This window comes from Bactrocera oleae, chromosome 5 (genome assembly GCF_042242935.1).
Source record: "Bactrocera oleae isolate idBacOlea1 chromosome 5, idBacOlea1, whole genome shotgun sequence".
NCBI classification, from domain to species: Eukaryota; Metazoa; Arthropoda; class Insecta; order Diptera; family Tephritidae; genus Bactrocera; species Bactrocera oleae.
This window is the reverse complement of record NC_091539.1, coordinates 62,379,499-62,402,829: the sequence shown is the minus strand read 5'-3', so window position 1 is coordinate 62,402,829 and position 23,331 is coordinate 62,379,499. Positions and strand designations below refer to the sequence as shown.

The following is a 23,331-nucleotide window of genomic DNA, read 5'->3' as shown; positions in this document are numbered from 1 at the left end:
AAAGCAGCAACAACGCCACCAGCGAGAATATGCTTTGGAGCGGTGAAAGAAACGCGACGCTTTGCAGTTTATCACGCATCGCTGTCAAAATGTCAGTTTTGCTTAAAATGTCTACCGAAGCGACAAGACCTAAACAACAACAAAAAGTATGTATGGTGAAAAAAAATAGCACTAAGCGCGCATTGCACCATGCGACCCATTGCAAGCAGGCACGTAGTTTTTGCGCAGTGGCACTAGGAGCAGTAAAAGAAGAAGAAGATGCGCGCTACAGCCTACGACGACATAATAATGTGTGGCGGCCAGCGATGGCAATTGCAGTGGCAATGGCAGCTGGCAGCTGGTTGACAGCGGCAGCAATAACTGCAACTGTTGCGGACACTGTAGCGCTGCCGGTGCTGGTGCGGCACTAATGCTGACAGCGGCCATAACTGTTAGCGCAATACCAGCAATCACCAGCGTATGTGCTGCGCGGCGCACACATGAAAGGCTGCCGTCGCGTCGTGTGACAATCACGTTAATGATTTTGTGGCACTTGTGTCCCCCTTCGCTGGCTTGACTGCGTCCAGCAACACGGTGTGCGCACGCATGCGCTTCCCGTGGACGAGTAAAGAGCGCCTATGGCATATACAGACACACGTATACACAACGGCAACACGTATAGCGTACTTGCAACATATGCGTCTACGTGCCGCTTATGGGTGAGCAGGTGCTTTGGCATTTGGGCACTTAGTCGCCGCTCAAATGTGCCTGCAGTGATTTTCATTGCTTTGTTGCAAAAGCGTGTTTTTTTTTTTTGGTGTGGCAATATTGTTGTAGCAAGTGTTGATAGTGTCTTGCCGCACATGTGCGTCATGACAACTTGTGTTTTGTCACATCATTATCAGTTGGCAACATAAGCGCACACATACACACACACAAAGGTACTATGTTGCCACACTGACAATGGAGTGGGCTACGTAGTGCCTGCGGCGACACCGTTGCCGCTTTGTTGCAGATGACAATCATTGGCATTGACAGTGGCTGCATCAGTGTGCTTAGTGGCTGTTGTTATTGTTCGTTTCAAACTATATATTTTTTTGTTTTGCTGAGGTTTGGGTTTTTTGTGTAAAATGGCGTTGATGGTTGCCACTGCAGTGGCAGCATGCAACAAAGCGCTTGGGATTGCCGCGGCATACACATGCTTAGGTGCGCTGTTCAAGTGGCAAGTGGGAATTATTGTTAACTGTCACGCGGTGTGCCATTATGAGTATGTTGCAAGTAGCATGTAGCAAGTGCAAGTCAAAATTTAGCTGTCATTTGCGCGCTGGGTAACAATGCTGACGTTAATGAGCTGAAAGTTTTTTATAATCAATAAAGTATGAAGTGAAACAATAAATAAATAAAATAACTAGAAGTTCTCACCACATCTCAGAAATATGAATTTTTTCTTTGTTTTTTATTTTGTGATTATCTGCGATAATCTGGGATTACCCAATACCAACTCCATCATTAGTTCTACATAAGTATATTTATTAACAGCGATTATATTAGCCACAAAAAAAAAAATTATTTTGACTTTTTGTCAGAGTGTTGTCATAATTCTGTCGTTATTGAAGTTGTAAATTTCCACTGCTTTAAAAATAATAACATCCGAACATATACCTATACCTCCAAACCGGTATCAAACTAGCTTTTGGAAACAGAATCTAGTGAAATAATCAGAATTTTTATAAAATTTCTTAGAAATTAACATCTTTTGATGCTCAGTGTATATTTGAATCATTAAAATTATGACAACAGTGTCATTTTTGCGTCATTAATTTTGACAAAATTTAGACTACGCGTAATTCTATTAGTCCTATATCCATCATGTGATAAATATTCTAAATATAGAAAATTGCATTGTGTATGTATTCCGTTTCTGTTCCGTGTACAGAATTGTGATAAAGGATAGGTTAGGTTCGGTGGCTGATCCAGGGATCGCACATAGTAGTCGCATAATGTAGTCCAATATGCATGAATGTTTAATTGTTGTAGTTCACATATTCGAAAATCTATACACTGGAAGGTTCGAAAAAAAAATTTTTTTGGTCGTTTTTATAGTATAAGGGTACAGCAACGCGTCTAAATTGAATGCGAGGTTTCAATGAAATTATAAAGACAGTATGAGGAAGGTCACTTTGTTGATAAGAATCAGTTGGACGTTTTCGTACACTTTGGAATATAGTTCTATAATGAGAAGTTAATTATGCTGATCGAAAAGCATTGTTGAGCACTCTGAAGCTAAGAGTTCCAATACGTATGCGTCCTTTTCGCGATCGTTCGATAAATATGAAGCTGTAGCATAATTAGTTTTTAGCTTTTGGGTCGCACTCTGTGCAAAATTCCAAGTTGTATTTTTTTCAAAATAAAATAAAAAACAAGAAAAACTAATTAGTCAGATTTTCAAAAAAAAAAAAATCTGATCAAATAAATGATAATCAACCTCAAATCTCATAATTCTCTTAAACAATTTCTTGTCTGCCACAACAAAGCAATACCAGTATATAACCACTTTTTTTCAATATATACCCGTCACTTCCTTCGGCATTTTGTCATTCAATCAATTTTTCTACCATTAAAGTCATGTAGTTATGTTGTTATCGTTATTGTAATGGCTTGTCATAATTTACCGAACATGTTTTGCGACATTAAAACCCATGTTGCAAGTAAGATTTGATAAAGATCTACCGCAGGCGGCCAACGCAAATTTATACAACGAAATAAATTTTTATAATTAACAGAACTAAATCCAAGAAATAGACAAAATAACGAAAAAAAAAATAAAGTCAAATAAAAGCGCTACGATCTGATAACGCTGTTGCGCGAACGGCAAAAACGATAAAACGGAAACTAAGGAACTGCGCTGCGAAAGAGCTATGTCTCTTTAATATGTAGCACGCATTGCGGCACACATTTCGTCTAACTTTACTGTGCACTGACAATTTTATTTAGCGAACGCTATGCTCTCCACAGAATACACACACACACACACATACACACTGACACACATAGCTGTGCCACAAGCACGCGGCCTTTGCTGTGTATCAATTATATTGTTGTCGTAAGATTTTTTTGTTATTCTGTTTTTATTGTTGTTGTGACTTCGCCAATCGCAATGACAAACGTCAATTACTTGAGTGGGGCAGTATGGCATGCCACCCACGCTGTCAACGCGCTGCGCAATATGCGCGACATGCACGCGTACATAACTGGCGATGGCAGTCGCGCCGCTGGAAGCTGTGCGCTTGCCTTGTTCGATGTGACAAACTGATGTTGTATTTAACGGTAACATGCGCCTTGCGGCATGCTGCAATAGACGGCATGACAGCCGCAGCAACTGTCGGCTTCAACGGAGATTTTGACGTTTAATATGTCAATTTAATGGCAAGCTGTGCAATTGCGTTCGTAATCAGCGGTAAAAATGCGCGACTGCAACACATACATACACACACACACACACGTTGCCTTGAAAATGCCACGAGCAGCGCACAATAGCGCACAACATAAAGCAAGAACAACCACTGCTTGCTGTGCCCAATTTGGTTTGAATGTTTTGAGCTTAGTCTCCGTTGTCCGTTACTCCGCCATGTGTACTCACAGCAAGTGAAGTACGGACGCGTCAATGCAGTTGACCGCCATTGTTGCAAGCTTCCACCTATCTTGTGTACCGTAGAAATCATAATTCGCATAATTTCTCAGAAGATCGATGTAAGCGCATACTATTGCCGTCATCTGTTCGTGGCGTGGTTGTGTTCTTGTGGCGCATGCGCGTCGTGTTGCGCCTACGCATTAGGCGTACCATGCGCTCGCTGCGAAAAAGTGGGCAGCATAGCAGCGCAATGACGCGCTCAGCACAAAATAATATGAAATAATGTTTGTATTTATATAAAAATGTATATATGTGTTTATAATTTCTCAGATATTAACCACCCGCAGTTGTGGTTTGAGCGATCAATTGCTCTATTTGGGTTGATGGAATAATCTGATAAAATATTTTAGATGATCGCTGCAATTACTTGGGGAAATAAGTGGGCTAGAGAGGAGTTCAAGATCGTAGATTCGAGTTTATTGTAGTTATTTAAATGAATTGTGGATATTTAAAGTACAATTTTGAAGAAATTCGTCGCTATGAGTTTATCTAAGTCGGAGTTCAATCTTTAATTACAGGCAATATTTATGAATATTTCTCTATCTAAATATATATCTTTATATTTGATAAAAAATAGCAGATACTGTTTCTAACTTCGAAATCACCTTTTTGAAGAGGACTACTACGAGCGACGTTAGTTCTAGAAACTCGAGCTATCATACAAAAATAAGATCATAATCTAGTTGTTTTAGTTTTAGTTGACCAACATTGGTTGAATCTGTTGAGGTTGCATAAACCTAATTTTCGTAAAACCCTTTTTTTAGTACGAAGAAGAACCGTACTTAGTTCAATGTAGCATTCATCGTCAGATCTAACCATATAACGGTAGTATAGATAAAGTTTACGGTGTGCATAGTAAACTTAACCTTCAATTAGTTGGATTTCCTGTGAACTTTCCAAAATCAGTTCTTGCAACCCTTATGACTTCAATTCCAGTGTTTGGTAATGGAGCTTAGGATTTCCAGTTTAGCGTATAATAGATATGCCATTATTTATGAGACCCGTAAACTTTCAAGAAAAGGTTACCATATCTGTTGATATATTGATTCACTTTCTGAATGTTTTGAGAGTTGTCTCAGTTATTTATATATAAGAATATCTAGATTCATAGGTTACTGTTGTTGAAGCTGCAGAAAACAACCCTGTACTAAGTTGATGGAATGCTGCGGAGTTGACAGTTCTTGGTCGGATAAAATCCGGATCCGTTCCAATTACGTAGACACTGTAGTGGGAACGGCTAGATTTGTATTTTAGTCTGACTTAAGTCGTACATAGTCTGACTTAAGTCGTACAGTGGCGTCTGTATTCACTTTATCCTGAGGTCCGAACAAAATTTTCTTTTTCAATCGAAAATTGTGAAATTTAGAATTAGCGGAGTTAAATTAGAAGGTTTTGGATAGGATAAAGCACAGGAAACTCTCGTTGAAGAGTGAGATGGTTCAAAAGTTCTAGTCAGAGACAAGATCTAATAGGCCACCTTATTCATCGTCCTAAATATTTTTAAACTTTAGCTACCTTCAATCTTGAACAACAAAAAATTAACTATAAAGTCCATGCAGTTTTCGAAGGGATCTAGCAGAGTGAGGAGAAAATCTTGAGTTTCAGTAGCTTCAAAATTGTTGTAAGCTTAGGAAAATATATTAAATTTCTCAATTTGGTCAGAACTACTTCTTATTAACTTGTCGAAATTAAATATATGTGGATATCAAGTCAAATTTTTCCTTACGAAATTCGAGTCCGATTAATCAATTTATCTTCGATACTAAAAGAGATCTTTGGAGCCTTATATTCACATCAAAAGACTAGAATTGGTCTTACTGAAGCTATTACTGAGCTTATTTAGGAGATTACTAAGCTTTGGAACTTCATATTTGCATTTAAAGGACTCTTTATGACCGCACCACTTCAATTGGAACAATTTAACAACCAGACAAAGGAGGGTACGTAAAAACAGAGTATTCACAACTACAATATTTCTTATAAGAAATGTTTGCAGTTACTTTTGTAACGCAGCACAATTTTTCTAACCATAATTGCAATGAAAACAGTTACCAAGGCAATTGTCACCCAATATTTTACAATAACACACTACCAGCTCATGGCATAGAATGCAAACCAATGCTGGTACAACTGTATTGGATGAAGGCACCAAGCGTTGTGAAAACGCGCATAAAAATCCAGATCACACCACATAACCATTAGCTAAATCAACGTGGCTGTGCGGCCATTAGAAAATTCACAAGCTCGTATATCCTAATCAAAAGTCATACGATTCGACGATGCGGTCGGCGTATGCGCGCGCACACATAAATTCTAACCAATTACGGCATAATCATAAAATCGGACATAACAAATGTACACAAACAAATAAAGCGATGAATGGACAGGCGAACAAGCCAACGAACATTCGGATTAGAGAGCGACGAAACTAATGATTATAACAAAAACAACAACGCTGAAGACATGCTAACCAAAACAAACACAGGCCGCAAAGCAGCGAGTAAGCAGCTGGACACCAGTAACATTGCGCGCAGATGCAGCGGCGCAGATGAACGGAAAAGAGTGTAAACATTGGCAAAACGCCAATTGCTCAATAAAGTAAAATGAAATTGCTCAATAATTTCGCGCGGCATTTGATTATGTGGTACCAGCATAACTATAAATGCTCGCTGTATGTAGACACTAAAGTGTTTTTGTATATATGTGTGTGTGTGTGTGTGCGTACGCGCGTATTGGTGAAATATTGGCAACATTGGCCACGCAGCGCGCCGCAAACAGCCATGAAGACATCACAACAACGCATGTTGCAATTTGCCTACAAGCGCGGCAAAACAATCACAACAATAATAACAACAGCGACAACCAGCAGACGAAACAACATGTTCAAATAAATAGTAACAATTGTCCGCAAATGCGGCGACAAAGATATCAGCAGCTATAGCTAAGCGGCGACAACGCCGCGGACAACAGTTTGCTGTGGCAACAAATAATTGCAACAAAAGCGCATTGCATGCGTTGCAACTCAGTCAAGATGTACACGCGTAGGTACATGTGTATGTGTGTATACATGACAACAATTGAACATGAGAACGCTGGCAAAACGCAAAATTAACAGCGCGTTTACGAGTCCACGTTGCGCGCCGCACCAATAATGATGATGTTGCAACAAATGTGTGCGCAACTAACAAATCCACCAATAATGCGCAGCAATTTCGGTTGAAACAAGCGCGATGAAAAAGAAAACAAACGCGGTTCCACCACAACAACTGCAGCAAACAACGTGTGCGCTGCTGCGCTCACAACGCCGAATCGCCATGCGTGTGCAACAAATGGCAAGCGCTTTGGCAGCAACATGCCATTGCAACGCTAACAAACGTATACAACGTTTACGTGTATGTAAATATCGGTGTTTCGCGTCAGACTGCGGCATTTTTCCCATCGGAAAATCTAAAGTCATAAACAGTAAAATTTTCTCAAACCAAAAGCAGCGCCGGCATTCAACCATTTTCGGCTCAATTTTAAGGATCTTGCACGACCGCACGCCTGCGTAGCAATTTTGCCCATGTTGTTGCGGCAGCTGCGCAGCGCGCTCGTGTCGTGTGCGTTTTCGTTTGCGCATGCGCAAATTGCGTCGATAATTCACCCAGCAATTGAGGTGATTAAATTGGTACATGCCGCTGTTGCTATTGCTGTGGCAAGATCTGTGTGCATTGTACACCACCAAACCATGATGCTGCCTCTAGCTTCACTCCCGCTTCGCTTCTACCGCGCTTTTCTTGCATCACTCCATCTTTCGCTCTCCTGCGCCTGCCGCTCCATCCTCTGCTTGTGTTTTGCCTGCCGCTGCTGTTAGATTTGTTGAGTGGATAAAATATAGGCGAATGTCACTCGGACTCAGTGACTTTGTGGCGGTTAGCGCTATGCACAATTTCGTATATTGGAATTAGCTGGAAAATTTATGGCAGGTCATAGAGAAAGTTACTAGATTGAAACATGCAAGCTTCGACTTGTCGAGTTGTCTTCTTTTGTATTTGACTGTAACTGAAATCTCTTTTACCGTCCGTGAAATCAATTTACTGCTTTACCACTACAACAACTACCATTATTATTGCTGTTATTATTCGTTATGCCTATGTGTGTCTGTATTTGAGAGTGTATTTATATGCTTCTTTCTTTCCATGGAATGCATAAAATTGGCTTCTAATGCTCGGGAAAATGTTGGTAATTTCTGATTTAGGATAAAAGTGATATTATATATTTATGTAAATATTTATGTTGAAATCACTGACTGATGCTGGTAAAATGAGAATTTATGGCTCTAATAGAAAATCAATAGCAACGAAATTGGCACACTTTTCTTACTTTCGTGAGAGATTCCGAGTGGAGTGTTAGACATTCCCATGGCGCGGTTTGAATATGTTAGGTAAGGTTAGGCAGATGATAGGGAGACTGTGAAGTGTACTACATTTATTAATTTATTTAAAGTTTAGGTCAAAAGTTTGAATCTAACAAAGATCTTACTTGACCAACTCATAGCCGGGCTATTGTGGTACCTAGAACTCCTTTGCAATTTCTCATGAATTGAAGCGGTTTGAGCCGCTGAGAACTGATAAGGTCAGTTTTGGCTATGTCTGCTGGTTCATCGAAAGTATGATTGCCGAGCTGTTTCAAAATCAGTCTTGGAAAGGCTGGATAATGGAGGAGAAAATTCCTGAATGTTTTCACATCACCTGCCTCCATACAACTTTCACAACTTGATCTGACAAGTTTTTCCGCATTACAGCATTAATGCCTTTTGGACTATATCTTGCAAGTAGTTCAGTTCATCTCCTATGTTCTACTCTAGACCAGAAAGATCTCGAAGTCGCGCAAAAGCTGTTCTTCAACCAATGGCTGCTAAGCACACGCGAAGTCCATATGTCTGATACTAGAACACGAGATGACATAGGGGATCCAACTTCTTCTCATTACGATGTAAGCGGGTTAAGGGTGCTCTCTTTTTTTAGCTCATCAGCTTTGCAATTTCTACCGATTCTGCTATGACCAGATACCCAAACGAGTCTGACGATGGTGTTTTTTCTGGTGAGGACAGACACTCTTTGATAAACTTTGAGCGCAAAGTTAGCAAACTTACCGCTAAGATTTCCGCTCAGCTGTCGGAGTGTACGTATGCCCACCTCCCTGAAAGAAGATGCAGTGCGGAGCAGTAAGTCCACTGTTACTTTAATAGCCGCCACTTTTGCCTGAAAAACACTACAGTAGTCCGGTAGCTTAAAACTAAGCTTGACGGAGATTTATTGGTAAATAAACCTTAATTCTTTTGCAGTGGACTCTTTGTGCTATAAGCTTCAAAGCCTGCTTACTGCAAACATTCTCAAGTTATTGTGTCATATTTTCTTTTAAATTAGACAAGCGGTTGTTACAATTACAATTATTTTTTCGTAGCCTAATTAAGTAGAAATATAATACTGATGTTCCTTAAATTCTTATGGGGAATGAACTCCTCATTCAACTTTGTACTATTTTTAAACTATTTTTTTTTAATTGAGTCGATTCAATTTTAAATTGAGTGGAAAAGTATGATATTCACAATACTTAATTTAAATTAGAAGAAGAAATTTTTTTAAAAACTATCTAATTACAATACAGAAAATATAACTCAACTAAGCTTAAATTAAGTATTAATTATGCTATTGAAATCCAAACTTTTGCACATTAAATTTAGTTTATTAACTATTTAATTGCGTAAAACAAACTAATTGCTCAATTAATAGTATGCAAGACTAGTAAAACACAATTTAAAGAATCATACTGCAGAATTTCTCCCAAAAGATGTTCGATCTCTTCAAGTACAAATTAAATTAGTTAATAGTATTTAGAATGATTGCATTTGTGATAGATTGTAATATCACAATGGATACCTTTAGCCTTTCCAAAGTTAACGGTGCTCTGCAGGTTCCTGTGAGTTTTGGTAACAATTAGCTGACTGTTCTGTTAAAAAGTTAAAAAAAGGCTGATGTAATCACCAATGCTAGTTTTGAAAAAACAAAAATATAGACATAAACTAGAAGGTTACTCTTTAAGCACTTAAAAATGAGATCGGCTGGCAACGGCGATTATCCGAAATTCCAGAAAAGAAAATGAAACAGGAAGAAGTAAAATATTTTCAAATGTCTTTGTTTTCTAAAATTTAGCTAGATCGCTCTGGGTCAATTAGAAGTCATTTTGTTAACGAAAGACTAAATATGAACTTACTATCATCTGGATCTAACTGCTTTGTTTGCTTGCATTTATCGGAACATTTTCAAATGTCATTAGAATTACATACATTCCGGCATGTGTCTTCCTAAATTTGAACTACCAAACACTTAACGCTTCGATATACGAGTTTTTTATGTGGCATTTTATGACTGTGAACTAGAAAAAAGGAACTTGCAACCAAGTGCGGCACTAAATTGACGGACGCTATTTATTTGAGGTGCGTTTGTTTGCAGGTTTTGTATGTACGTATGTATATGAATGCAAACTTCTAGACAAATCTCGTTTGCGCGCAGCACTTGACCTCACCTTAAACAAGTCAAAAATGTCTACATTGCTTACAACAACAGCAATGTGCGTCATGAAAGTACAAATATATATATTGAGAAGTCTCTCAACCGCCTTTACGTTTTCGGTTAAGAGCCCTTTGTTGCATGCAGCAAGCGGCCATCAACCTAAATGAAGACATAATTTGACATAAGTGACGTCAAAGTTCAACTTAAAGACCATTCAAAGCTAAGTGCATTTAAATTAACCAACAGACAAGACTTAGACGCTACGCGGCACGCAGTGGACTACAGTCGAATTCGACGCGCTGATGAACTGAAGTGCTCCAATAGTAAATTGCTGTTGTTGTTGTTGTTGTTGGTAGTAGAAAAATGTTCGACACACCCACTAAACAAAACAACCCAAAAATCGAAGACGTTGAGATGGCAGGCAGCTGTAAATGAAAAAGTGGCAGACGAGTGCCTTAACACTTCGATGAGCTTTCGTCTACACGGTCGTTTGCAATATTTCTGCGGTCCGATATTTTTTGCTAACCACTTATTGCTGTTGCGTCTTTGTACCACTCATACCACCAAACATATTTACTTATATTGAATGCCACAACAATAGGTGTCAATCCATACGCGCGCCAAGGCATCATAATAAAATATTGCCGGTATGCGCTGCGTGCTGCATCATCTATGCTACACAAAAAAACGCATTGCTGCTTGACGCGCTCGGTTATCTGTCAAATATGCGATTAATCTCAATCAAAAATGTCGACAACAGTGATGAGCTCGGTGCGCATGCACACTTGTCCAGCGCGCGCCTGAAATTTTTTTTGTTTGCTTTGTGCGCGCTGTTGTTGTCATCATCAGTGAAACATTCAGCGCGATGCACGAGGTCCATCCGCGGGCAACACATGCGCATCAACGTCAACACTCGCATTGATTATGCGATGGACAACAAGTTTTGTGGCCGTTGATGAAGTTGCACACACATATACTTTGCGTTTGATATGACGAATTGCTCCAGCGCATTGCTATGGCAAATCAAAGGCGTCCCCCGCCTAGCCGCGCCTTTACTTATTGGCTGGCATTGTTACGGGTTTTCTTACTTCACAGCCATTTGTGGTACTTGTGGCATGCAGCGAGCCAGCACTTTTGCCGTGTGCCATAATTGAGATATGAACTCGGCAATTTTTCATTGCGTTCTACGCGCGTATTCTTACACTTCAAACGCAGTCCGCGCGCACTTATTGCGAAAGCTGAAGCGGAGCAAAAGCAAAGTCACTGCAAGTTAGTGAAGTTGCCATGCAGCTAGTCAAGCATCAAACTGACTGCATAAATGCTGTTGGTTTTGTTGTTGCGTTGCCAACGATTCGATCATTTGCGCGTAAAAGTAGACAAATGAAGTAAATAGATCGAATAGCGCGCATGGGCATATAGATAGTTGTACCAAATGGCTTCGACGCGCTTGCAATGCGGTACGCAAAGGTGTCCTTTATATGTGAGTAAGCAACGCGCGCACACTAAGATTGTCTGCCTTCTGAGCTATTGGCTTCTAAGTATCTAACCGGTTGGTTGTTTCTCGTGATGACTAGCCACTAAGTCCATTCATTCATCCGGCTATACCGTGCAACACCAACACACGAGCGCATCTTAAAATAACTTAATTGTCACTCAATTACTCAGTTTTCAGCTAAAAGCATTCATTTCTTTGGCTTAGCGTCAAACGCCGACCGACAGCGCGACGCAAAGTGAAGTTGAAAACAACACAACGGTGTAAACTGCTGCTGCATCTAACATATGACTTATTTAGCTTTAGTTTGGTCTCGATTCTTGCTTTTGTTGTAGTTTTAACACTTGCACATGCTGTGTTTCAGTCTTTTCTTTGCTACGTATTTTTTTTTTGTTTTTGTGTTTGTTGCTACGCTTCGCGCGTGAATAATTGTATGGAACGAAGTGTGGCATTTTGTTCTCTCATCTTCTCGGTTTGAATGGAAATTGATGAGGTGCGACAGTTTTTGACCAAAGGGCAAGGGGCGTGGACACTGCTAAGCTCTTTATGTATATTGAAGGAAAGCCAAATGCAGCTGCCTGAATTCTATAGTATATAGAATATAATTAAAAAAAGGAGTTTTTTTGATAAGAATTTTTATAACTAGTTGATTACTATTTTAAAAATTACTTTGTAATATTTTGTTTGAATTAAAATCATATGGCAACCGTAAAATTTTTTTTTATGTTAACATGAAATGTTTTGCCGTTTTTTTATGTTGCAGTGTCTCCGATTTGAACGTCATATAATACGAAGTAAAAGTAATTTATTAAATAATGTTTGCTAAATATCTTTAATACTTGGCAACTCTTACTTGGGCAAAATATCATCTTATAATCATGTTAAAGCTTAAGTCTTCTTCTTTTTTTTTATATAACTTTATATAATTAGCTGTCGCAATTAAAAAAAATATATTACAATAATATAATAAATACGTGGCAACTCTGGCCAATAAATTTCCACGCACTTTAATTTTTTTTCCATATATGTATTTTTTTTTTTATTTTTTATATCTTGGGAACTCTAAAGAAAATTAAATAGTTTTTAATCGAAGGCAGCAATCCTAACCAATTTTTTTTTATATATTACGTGGTAATTTGTTTAGCCTCAGTCAAAAAAAATTTTATTTAATTGTTTATTTTTAATGAAAACAATTGACTACTTTTTTATTTGGCAGAATTATAGCTAAAAAATAGCAGTAAACATTCACAGAAAGGAATTATAATAAATATTCAATATGCCTGGTAACCCTAGTTACGAAATTTTGAATTTTATACAGATTCCTAGGAACGTTCTCTTGCCGATTGATGACATACTGTCAGACTTTTTTCTAAAGCATATGGCAACCCTGGCATGTTACCATGATACAACATTTCTAAATTTTTTCTTATTGCCAGTTTTTAGGAATGTCTAGGGGCCAGAGATCTGCCGATTAATAACATACAATCAAAATTAATTATAAAATATATGGCAACACTGATTGAACATTTTTTGTTTTGTAAAATGTCTGGAACAACATATTTTTTATAAAGATTTATATATTATAAGATTTATAATTGGGAAAATAAAATTATTATCAATCACCTTTTATAATAAGTTGCTATGGTAACTTTGTTTGCATAATGGTTCATACAAGTTACAAGAAAGCTATCTAGAATCTGAAATCTAATTTAGATAACAAATTATTTAGAGTTGAGAAAGAGATGCAGTTTTTGATGCCAAAAATTACATAATTTTTCAAAAATTTGCCATAAAAATATATATCCCAACCTACTTTACACTACAATCATCTAAAAATGGTCAAAAAATGTCTAAATCAGCAACCACAACGGCGTCAAAGTCATCAAAATCGAAACTGGCGATAAACAAAATATGATTTACCGACGCCGCCGCCTCACACTAACAGCGAACTGCAGCTCAAACATCAGCACTCTTTGTAATCAAAATGCACCCAAACGGTAGGAGACAGCGTCAGGAGCTGGTCGCAATAAAATTTCGCGCTACGCTCGTTCGCTGACAGCAATAACAGTTCAGATGAATAAATACTCATAAGTCGCAAAAAGTCGAATGTGCATCATAGTCCTCATTGCCTGCATGTGTGTTTGTATGTGTGTGTATGATGTTTTGCATTTGGCCACCTCAGGTGCCAGCGCCGCTGTAAAGTGTCAAAACACCAAGCGCTCGCCGACATTCAACAACAGCCATAGATCATCGTTTCTTATCGCGCGGCGCACCATCTACGTGACCGCAGCATGAGCTCATCGCCTGACTGCTTGCTCGATTGGCTACCTGCTTGGCTGCTAGTTGTCTGGGCTCACCGGCGCTGATGCTGACGCTGGCGACAGTGGACAAGTCAGTCTGCCGTTCAGTCATTCGCGCCCCAGCGCTGACCTGCCACATCGCGAAGTAAGGTCTGCTTACACTGCGAGTGGCTTTGTATATATTTCCAAATATACGTATATATATAAGTATACAAGTAGGTATATAGATGTGCGACATTTTGTTTATTTGCCTGCATCGTTGCAAGGGTTATCAGCTGTTGAGTGCAATCTGCCTTCGAACAGCAAATTTTTGTTGAGATTTCGTTTCTGTTATTCATGAGCTTTCTTAAGTAATTTCCAAATTGTTTACAAACAATGCCGTTATAAAAATTTTCGTATACTATATATACGAGTATTAGTGATTATTAAAAGTGAATAACAGATACGTAGGGGTTCAGCTGTAAGACTTCAGTATGTCGTCTTTCGCTTTGGAAGTATGTGTATAAAAACGAAGCCAAGTTAAGCCAAGTTTAGAGTCGAGTTTCGAACTTGTCTTCGGTTTGATCGGAACAAATCGATATATTCTTAATTACAAAGTCTCTTTAAAAACAGATTAATTGCCTTTATTCTTCTACTACATATAGACAATAAAGCCTTTAGTTAAGCCCAGGCTCAATTATGCCTACTAATATATGTATCCAAAATTTTTCGCTAATATTTATGTAATATAACGTTCTTTTTTTCTCGTATAAACTTATCAATAATCAAAGTGCGCTTTGTGGAACAGTGGGTTCTTCTGGAACCCAGATGGAAACTATCTTTTCTTAAATTTTCAATAACCTTGAATCCTACATTGCCAAATACTCCTTGTTGAATCGTTCCGAAACACATTTGTTGCTAAAATGTGGACTGAGACTTCGTCAATTAAACCAACATATGGTTCTCTTGGTAATGGACTATTCCAAGATCCCTCAAATGGTGAAATTTCCGTTGCTTCATAAGGCGCATACAATTTAGGCGTTAAGTTAATGTTGCCTTGTTTCCCGTTGAGATGTGATCTTTTAGAAATAGAATTAAGCACGCCAGATTGGAATGATGAGAGAGCTACTACTTGCTTATTAAAACCTGTCTCGGAACTATCTGCGATTTTTGTATGTCCTAAAACATGTTCATTCATAGAGAGCGAAAAAAAAGCATGAAAAGACTGGGTTGAAACTCGTCATACAACCGTAAACCATTGAGGGCTTCCGCTTCAAATCCAAAGCTATTCGGCTTAGCTCAAAAAGTCTCTCTACTGTTACTTTTTTGTAAAAGTAGGTCCATTGAATAAACCGTAACCTTTCTTCCATTAAGCTGTCACAATGAAGAATAGAAATACAGAAATACTTCAATACAAAGCTTTGAGAAACATATAAATTTTTCAGTTAGTACACTAACCAAAGCGGGAAGCTCGCAAAATTGATCCTGGTATTCCTTATATGTTAAGACTTCGGAAGCATAAGGATTCTGCACCTTAAACAATGAAAGTTCACATGTTACAGGTTAAAATATATACATATATATTATATTATCACATTACTTACAGGTTTTCAGCATCTCTTCCTGAATTTTGTACAATTGGCAATGCAAAACAACTTCACGCTTGCAATCTCGCAGAGCTTTTGAAAAAGCTTTGTTTGCTATTCATGATGCCGCACAGAACTGTTGGCATCAGACGCATTTATCTGTGACATTGCACTTAGAAACTAGAACGAAATGAAAATAAAAGCGAATGTCAAGTTCAGAAAAGCTTACAGCTTGTCTCGATTAGCAAAAAAAAAAAAACAAACAACAACCGCACAGCATTGCACTATTTATTTTTAGTATGCAATCGAGTACGCCAACAAACACGAGCACTCTTGCGAATACAAAATAAATAGAGCAGTGAGATGCGCGCGTTACAACACGCACTCGAGCGCGCGCTCATTCTACGGCGCACTCGCTCAAAGAGAGCAAAACACGACATTATAACGCGCGCTGAAGGGTGGCAAAGCGTAGTTGGTGATGTGAGGGTGGGACCCCGCTAACTGCTGCCGCTTCAGCATGTGATGCTACAGTTGGCGCGCGCGAGCTGTGCGTTGCTAATGCACTTACGACCGGCGCTCGTTCAACTGCACGACTTTATTGCAGTGATCGTGCGGTGATCGACGAGCGCGCTAAAAACTAAAAACAATAATTAAAAAGCTCGCAACGAAAAAAAGCATAACAAATGCGCGGCGATAGCCACTTACTGGCACATTATGCATTGCCTTAGAGCGCGCTACGGTGTTCACATCTCAGCGCTGTGCGTTGTGCGGGCGCACTGTTGTTGGCGTATATTTGCAATAGCGCGCGCTTATGTAAGCACACACAGTCATGCATTACCATGTGCGCCCCCTCTCAAGCGCCTTGTTTGTTCCGCCTTTCACTTCGGTGGCTGCTGTTGAGGGAGCGCTCGTTGTCGCGCCATTCGCTTCGCATGCTAGCGTAACTTTTGCGTAAGTGATCGTGATTAGCTGCAGCATTGGCAACGAAAACAATGCCAACAACAAGAATTATTTATTGCAGGCGCTGCTGCTGTGTGGGAATGTGTGTTTGTAGGCGACGCGCACCAAACAGTCGCATGTAGCGACGCTCACTTTCGTCCACTGCTCGTGCGCTCACTGACAGTTGGCGAATGTCGCTAGCGCTATGTGGCGGCTGCAGCGTATGCGTCGCCTCAGAACAACGCTCGACCTTGACAATGAAAATTGCTACGCGCTGTTGTTATTGTTGCTGCTATTGTATAGCGATATTTTCGCTTTTTATTTGTGCCTTGCATTCGAACGCTTTTGCGATACGAGTCGCTGCTGCTACAGTGCCGTTGGTGTCTGTGTGTTGGTATGCGGTTTTCTGTACATTTTATTATTCGCAATTTTATGGTGTTTCTCAATTTAATTTAATGCCGTGTGGTAGGTGTTATTGTGTTGCAAATACTTTTTTATTTTAATAGTGTTTTCTTTTTTTTTTGGCTCTTTTATGTTTTGTAGCATTTTTTTATTGGTGTTGTTGCATTCGTTGTTGGCAAAGTGTTTCGCGTAGTTTCGCAATTGTCGAGTGAAATTATTTTCGCTTTTCATTTTGCACACACACACACACACACACCTTATGACATGCTTACAGATCTACTGTATCTAAATAAGTAAATTTTAGTCAGTTTTTTATTTTTGAACGTGAAACTTTTTTCACAAAATTCAATTTACTTTTTAATTATTCCGGCCTTTATTTAACCAGTAAATCAATTTTCCATATTCTAACTCGAAATTTGCATAAGCTAATAGTAAGGTGTTTCTTATGTGGGTGTGCGCATTAGGGTTGTCCCGAGATAGACTTAAGTTTTATTATAAAGAAATTTAAGTCGGTCCTGAAGTTGAAAATAGTTTAAAAGCAGTTTAGTATTATTTGTGTAAATATGCGGCACTAAAAAAAAGTTAAAATTTAATTAAAAAATTTTTTTTTAAAATATTTCTAAAACTTTCTCATAGACAAATTTTTAAATTCAATTCAATTGGTTGATTCGATTTTTTGACGTTCAAACATGCTATTATCAGGAAAGCATTACCTCTGAAATTCAATAATATATCTCATATATTAACTGGTATTTTCGGTAAAATGCCATAGGCACTTTAGTCCATATCTTCGGTATCTGGGTGCTTGAACAATTACGATCCGATTTTGAAAAAATTTAGAGTGAACCGTAAAGAAACTATTCGTGCAAAGTTTTATCCCGACATATTCGTTGGTGTTTGATTTGTGTGTTGGCGGGCCTATCGTCCAATTTTGAGACCGCCATCTATAAGGGAGATATTGTACCCGTATGTTAAACTTACCGCAGTTTTCGTAGTTTTTAACAAAACCGTTATATGGGTAGTGGGCGGAGTTATCATCCGATATCACACCTATAAACCTAATAGCGGGCAAATCATGCCCACTTTTTAAAGATTTTGAAGCCAGATTGCTATTTTGTAACTTATTTTCTGACACTTTTTACGTTTTCAATTAATAGGGTTTAGTGGGTATGGCAGTGGTCCGATTACGCCCAATACAGAACTTTCTATGGTGCCAAGTCTCATCGAGATCTTATTTTTTTTACAACCCTGTATGAAAACTTGATTTTAGTAGGAGCTCAGAACAGCTTTAAATTTAAAAAAACGTAAAGAATTGTGGAGCACTATACTTTTCTAAAGCCTCTATACTGGTTTTAGTCGAGAGAATAGGGCCAACTTCATCTTTCCAATGAATGACTAACAAAGTTTTAGTAAATATTTTCACATTAATTCTCAGTCTTAATGCGAGCTATGCAGAAGGTTTTTTTATGACAGCTAGGGTTGCCAACTTAGTAATATGTATATTAGGAATAAGGACCACCAGCGATTATCTGGTCAGATTCTAGCATTAGTTTTTAATCCAAAGTTACAATCAGTTAAAAAACAGACAACCGTTTAGTTCATATACAAATTTAAAACAATAAAATAAAAATACAAATGAAAAAACGAATAAAAAGAAAAAGATTTCAAATAAAATTTAAAAAAAAATCAAGTCAAATTAAATTAGACAATTTCAAATGATTTTTTTTTTTGTTTGGCAAGCAAAACTTTCGCTGACAAAGGAAATGTCTAATGTCTTGTCTGTTTCCTTATATACTTGTACGCTGGCAAAGGCTCAAGAAACGTGAGACCACAATATAATTCGTTCTCTTTTTTGTGCCTTTGTAAATAAGTAATTCCTCTCTGTGATCGACTATCGCCCAAGGTTAAGATCAAGAAGGAGTACAATCTTAAAAAAAAATATTTATCCAATTTTTCATGAAATTGAGTTAAGCCCTTTATGCCTTGCGCCCGCTAAGTTGAAGGTGTGTATGTTGATGTGCGTAACTGCACTTAAACAAAGCAATTTCTCAGCGAAACTGATAAAGCAGCCGCTAGCAATAAACGAAACAGTCGTAACCAATTCAGCAGCTTACCCGCCTGAACGCGCGCTCGTCTGTGAGCGCCCACAAACGTTGTTCGCTTTTCCACTATTTGCTATTTTAGCTATATATTTTACTTTCACACTTTTCTGTGCTTATTTACACATCTTTTTTTATATTTTAACGATCTGGTGTGCAGCGCCTAACCGCAGCGTTTAGTCTGCTGAACCCGCTCGTCTTGACGCGCTACTACTGCTTATATATGGTTTGTTGACCAGCCAGCGCTGCACAAGATGCGTCAGTAAATGTTTGGCAGTTAAACTAAGCGCGCGCACGCCAAACATTGTTCGCGGCGTCGACGATCAACTAACTAATGCTTGCTTGCCAAAAATTTGCATTCACTCTCAGCGCTCTCCAGAGCGCGGCGCAAGCGATGCCATCGTGCACATACGAACTGCATGAAAATTCTTGAACTTGTATCGGTGAGCGAGAACTGTCACAAAACATAAGCACACACACACACATATTCGCGCGCGCCTGCCAAGGCACTGCATTTGACAACGGCCGCTAAGCACCGGACGGACAGTTGCAACTATTAATCGGTCGTTGAACGACGTGGCGTATACGTAACGTCAGTGCGCGTATTTCCTAGCGTAACAGCTGCAGCCACTTGTGTGTTTTATGTCCTGTGTGCATTGAACTCGCTTATGTCTAACGCCCGCCAGCGCATATACTTGGCAAACTGGCGCGCTGTAAGCATTTGTGAATTGTATGCGCACAATTTTTCTCTAGCTACAGCTGGATATTTAAAAATCGTCACTTTTACCCACACCGCCTGCCAACTATTAACCTTGAAAGCTCCGCATGCACGCGCGTCACTATCAGCGCGTTTCTACTATGTACAACCGTCACACGCGCTGCAGCTAGGGGCGGCTCTTACGCTTACGCTTAGGCACGTTTTTGGGTAAACGCGCACAGTGATGTTGTTGTTGTGTTGAAAAAATAAAATCGAAAATTTTCTAAAACTCAATATTACGTGGCTATAAAAAAATGCATAAGTTAACACGAAAATTAAAATGAGTATTGAAAATAATTAGAGCAGCAATAATAATAATAAGAATTGTGTAAACAGCGATTATCTAAAGTAAAGTTGTGCTAAAAATAGTTGAATAATAGTGCAAGAAATTCGTAGAAATACACGAAAAAGCTAAGCGCTTCGCTGGCAAACGTGCGAATATGCGAAATTCCTGTGCGACCCCATTGCGAAAAAAGCCCATATTTTCCGTGCAAACGCGTTCGCGTCGCTGTTTCAACGCTGCCGTGTGAGCCGCTGGGTTGGCGTAATTGCCAACGTCGTCACGTCGTTGCGCTCGCCTGTCCGTGTGAATAGCGCAAATTGTTTGCGTATTACTGCCGTAACTATTCTTATTGTTGCTATTGTTGTTGTTTTTTGTAATGCAACTGTGGCTGTGACACCAACGCCTGTCCACCTCTTCCACAACGATTTTTTTTTTATAGCTACTGCCACCCGTTCCGCGCGCGCACCTACCCGCTGTGTTCGCGTCACACAGTTCTCGTCGTTTGAATGCCTGCGTCTACGGCGCATCGCCTGCTGTCGCGCCACTGCCATGCCAAACTAGTACTATGCCACTAGTTTGCTGCAGCGCGTATGCACTATTCCCACAAAACGATTCAAAGTGAACGCACGAAAAAAATTCGAAGAAGCGCAAATTAAACAAGTGCAAAAATATTACAATTTAGAAAGTAAAAGTTCTGTGCAATTGCGTGCGCGTGGCAAACGATCCTCGTTGCTGATCGTTTGATTTTTTTTCTTGATCTCCTTTACGCATCAGGGTACGGCGTCGGCGTTTAGTCGCGTTTTGCTGTACATTTGAGCGGTTATCTTAGATCCAGTCTACGCACGATCTTGTGTGTGTTGCGTGTGCGTGTTTGTTGGTGTTGCCTGCTGCATTTGCAACAAGGGTGAGTTAGCCTATGAAAAACTTTCCTTTTTTATTATTTCTAGGGAAAAATCTATTTCCGTATTTGGCCATAAGCTGCAATGATTTACTTTCGCTTTTATTTATACATTGGTTTCTATGTATTTTTTATACCTTTTTTCCCCATTGATCATGCACTATAGTCATGATCAGGTGGAAAAAGGCACATATGATTCAAGAGCTAAAAAATAAATTCTTTTTAAAAGTATTGCACCAATCACCAATTGATTTTTGGTTCCGTTAATCACTGCGACGGTTTTCAAGCGTTCTCGATCAACAACGTGTTTACCACGATGTTTGTAACCCAGAAGATAGCGTCAGAAATACTATAAAGATATACATAACCTCACAAGCTGAGATGATTTAGCCATGTTCGTCTGTCTGTCTGTCTGTCCGTCTGAATATAGGTTGATTAGTCCTTCAGTTAGTGAGATAACGATCTGAAATTTTACCACACTATAGCATATAGCTGTCATACAAACTGAACGATCAAAATCAAATCGTATGGAAAACTTTCTGATTTTACGATATATCTCCACGAAATTTAGCACAGATTATTGTATAAGGCAACGCTACAATCTCCAAAAAAGTTGATCAGATCGGATGTCTATAGGATATAGATGCCATACAAACTGACCGTTCAAGAAGGAATATATTGAACCTGTTTCAATAAAATGAACTATATGTAACAAAATTAAACAACTTAAAAAAATATTTTAACTTCTCGAATATGAAAAAAGTTAAATTAATTTAATTACATGATTACACATAATAATAAATTTTAAAATCAAATAATAAAATTTAAAAAAAATATTAAGTAACTTTAATTAATTGTACAAAAATAATATTCAATCAATAAACTTTTATCGAATAATAATAATTTAAAAAAATATAATTTAGTGAAATTAAGTAAATTAATTCTAAAGTGCCACATTATAAAATTAAACATAATAAAACCCTTTGAATATTACTCATACGCACCGACATCTTTTCATAATTACTAAAAGTAAAGGCAACTATGTTGAGGTTTTTGGCACCAATTCCCTTAGGGCATGCAAACAATATCATCGAAAGAGAAAAATAAATAAAAACAAAAAAGAAATATGAGAGCAAAAAATTACATTATATTAACCTAATTAATTGCAGCGAGAGGGCTCAGATATAATTCAATTAAGTTAGAAATATTTTGAAAGCGTATAAAACAAGCAACTATTTCTTTTCATTTTATCATTAAAAAAGAAAAAATATCAAATTTTAATTTATTAAACGATTATTATTTTTTTATTATAGTTTTCTACTTATCTTCTTTATTTCATTTTATTTTTAGACAAAAAAAATTGTTAATTATTAAAAGTAAAATAAGTACAAACAAATATTAAAATAGTTATTTTTACTAAAAAATATTGTTAAAATTATTAACTTTCTTATTTATGTTTTTTATTTCATTTTATTTTTATTTAAAAAAAGAAAAAATATTAGTAGTAAAAATAAAATAAATACAAATAAAAATTTCAATAAATTGAATTTAAGAAATTATTTGTTTTTTAATTATTAAACGTAATATTTTTTATTAATTTATGAAATTATTATTTTTTTTTTAATTTTTCATTTAATTTTGTTATTACAATTTATTAAATTTTTATTCGCGTTATTTTATTTATAAATTTTATTGTAGTCTTTTTAATTTTTATTTGTTTTATTTATTATTATTATTTTTAAAATATAATTTTCACTTTTAGTTAATTTATATTCATTCATACATTTAAATTTTCAAAAAAATTTCAGTTGGTTCTCTCTAGCCTCTATTACATCTCTCTTACTCATAAGCTGAGTGAAAATAATGAAATAAATTATTAAAAACAAGAATTACTATATAACTGCACTGTCGGCGGACTGTCTATAAAATATTTTTATCGCTTGCCCACGTTGTTTAGTTTTCTTTTGCATTAAGATTTCTTTAGAATTCCACTTATGCTTCTATATGCGTTCGCTCGTGTTCGTATGTATGCATTTGTAAGGTTATTTTGTATTTTTGTTTAATTTTTTTTCTAATATTTTTTATATTTTCTTTTTAATTTTTTTGAAATTTTTTTTTTATTTTTTTCATATTTTGTTCTAATTGTTTTTTAACTTTTTTCATTTTCTTTAAATAATTGTATACATTTTTTTCAAATTTTTATTTTCAATTTCTTGCTTTTTTTTAATTTTTTATAATAATTTTACAACATTCTTTTCAAATAATTTATTTAATTTTTTTTAATTGTTTATTTTATGTGCATTTTTGTGCATAATTTGTATGCAACATTGTCGTTTGCTACACTGACCACAAGCGGCGTTAATGACAAGCTA

At 37.5% G+C, this 23,331-nt stretch overlaps 1 protein-coding gene and 1 long non-coding RNA gene across 6 annotated transcripts in view; one reads left to right on the top strand and one right to left on the bottom strand.

Annotated features, from left to right (window-relative positions):
* Positions 1-23,331, top strand: part of mamo (maternal gene required for meiosis) — a 363,978-nt gene that overhangs the window by 117,678 nt on the left and 222,969 nt on the right. For 2 of the 5 annotated variants that reach the window (XM_070110064.1, XM_070110065.1), the window contains exon 1: positions 19,356-20,965. The exons of the other annotated variants lie outside the window; for them this stretch is intronic. The gene's annotated coding sequence lies outside the window, so the exon portion shown is untranslated. Of the gene's footprint in view, positions 1-19,355; positions 20,966-23,331 lie in introns of those variants that run through there. 5 annotated transcript variants of the gene reach the window in all.
* Positions 13,460-19,262, bottom strand: LOC118682103 (uncharacterized). Its single transcript, XR_011396532.1, has 4 exons — positions 19,037-19,262; positions 15,600-15,761; positions 15,454-15,528; positions 13,460-15,369 (listed from the first exon to the last, which is right to left on the bottom strand). It is a non-coding gene; the product is annotated as an uncharacterized lncRNA (long non-coding RNA).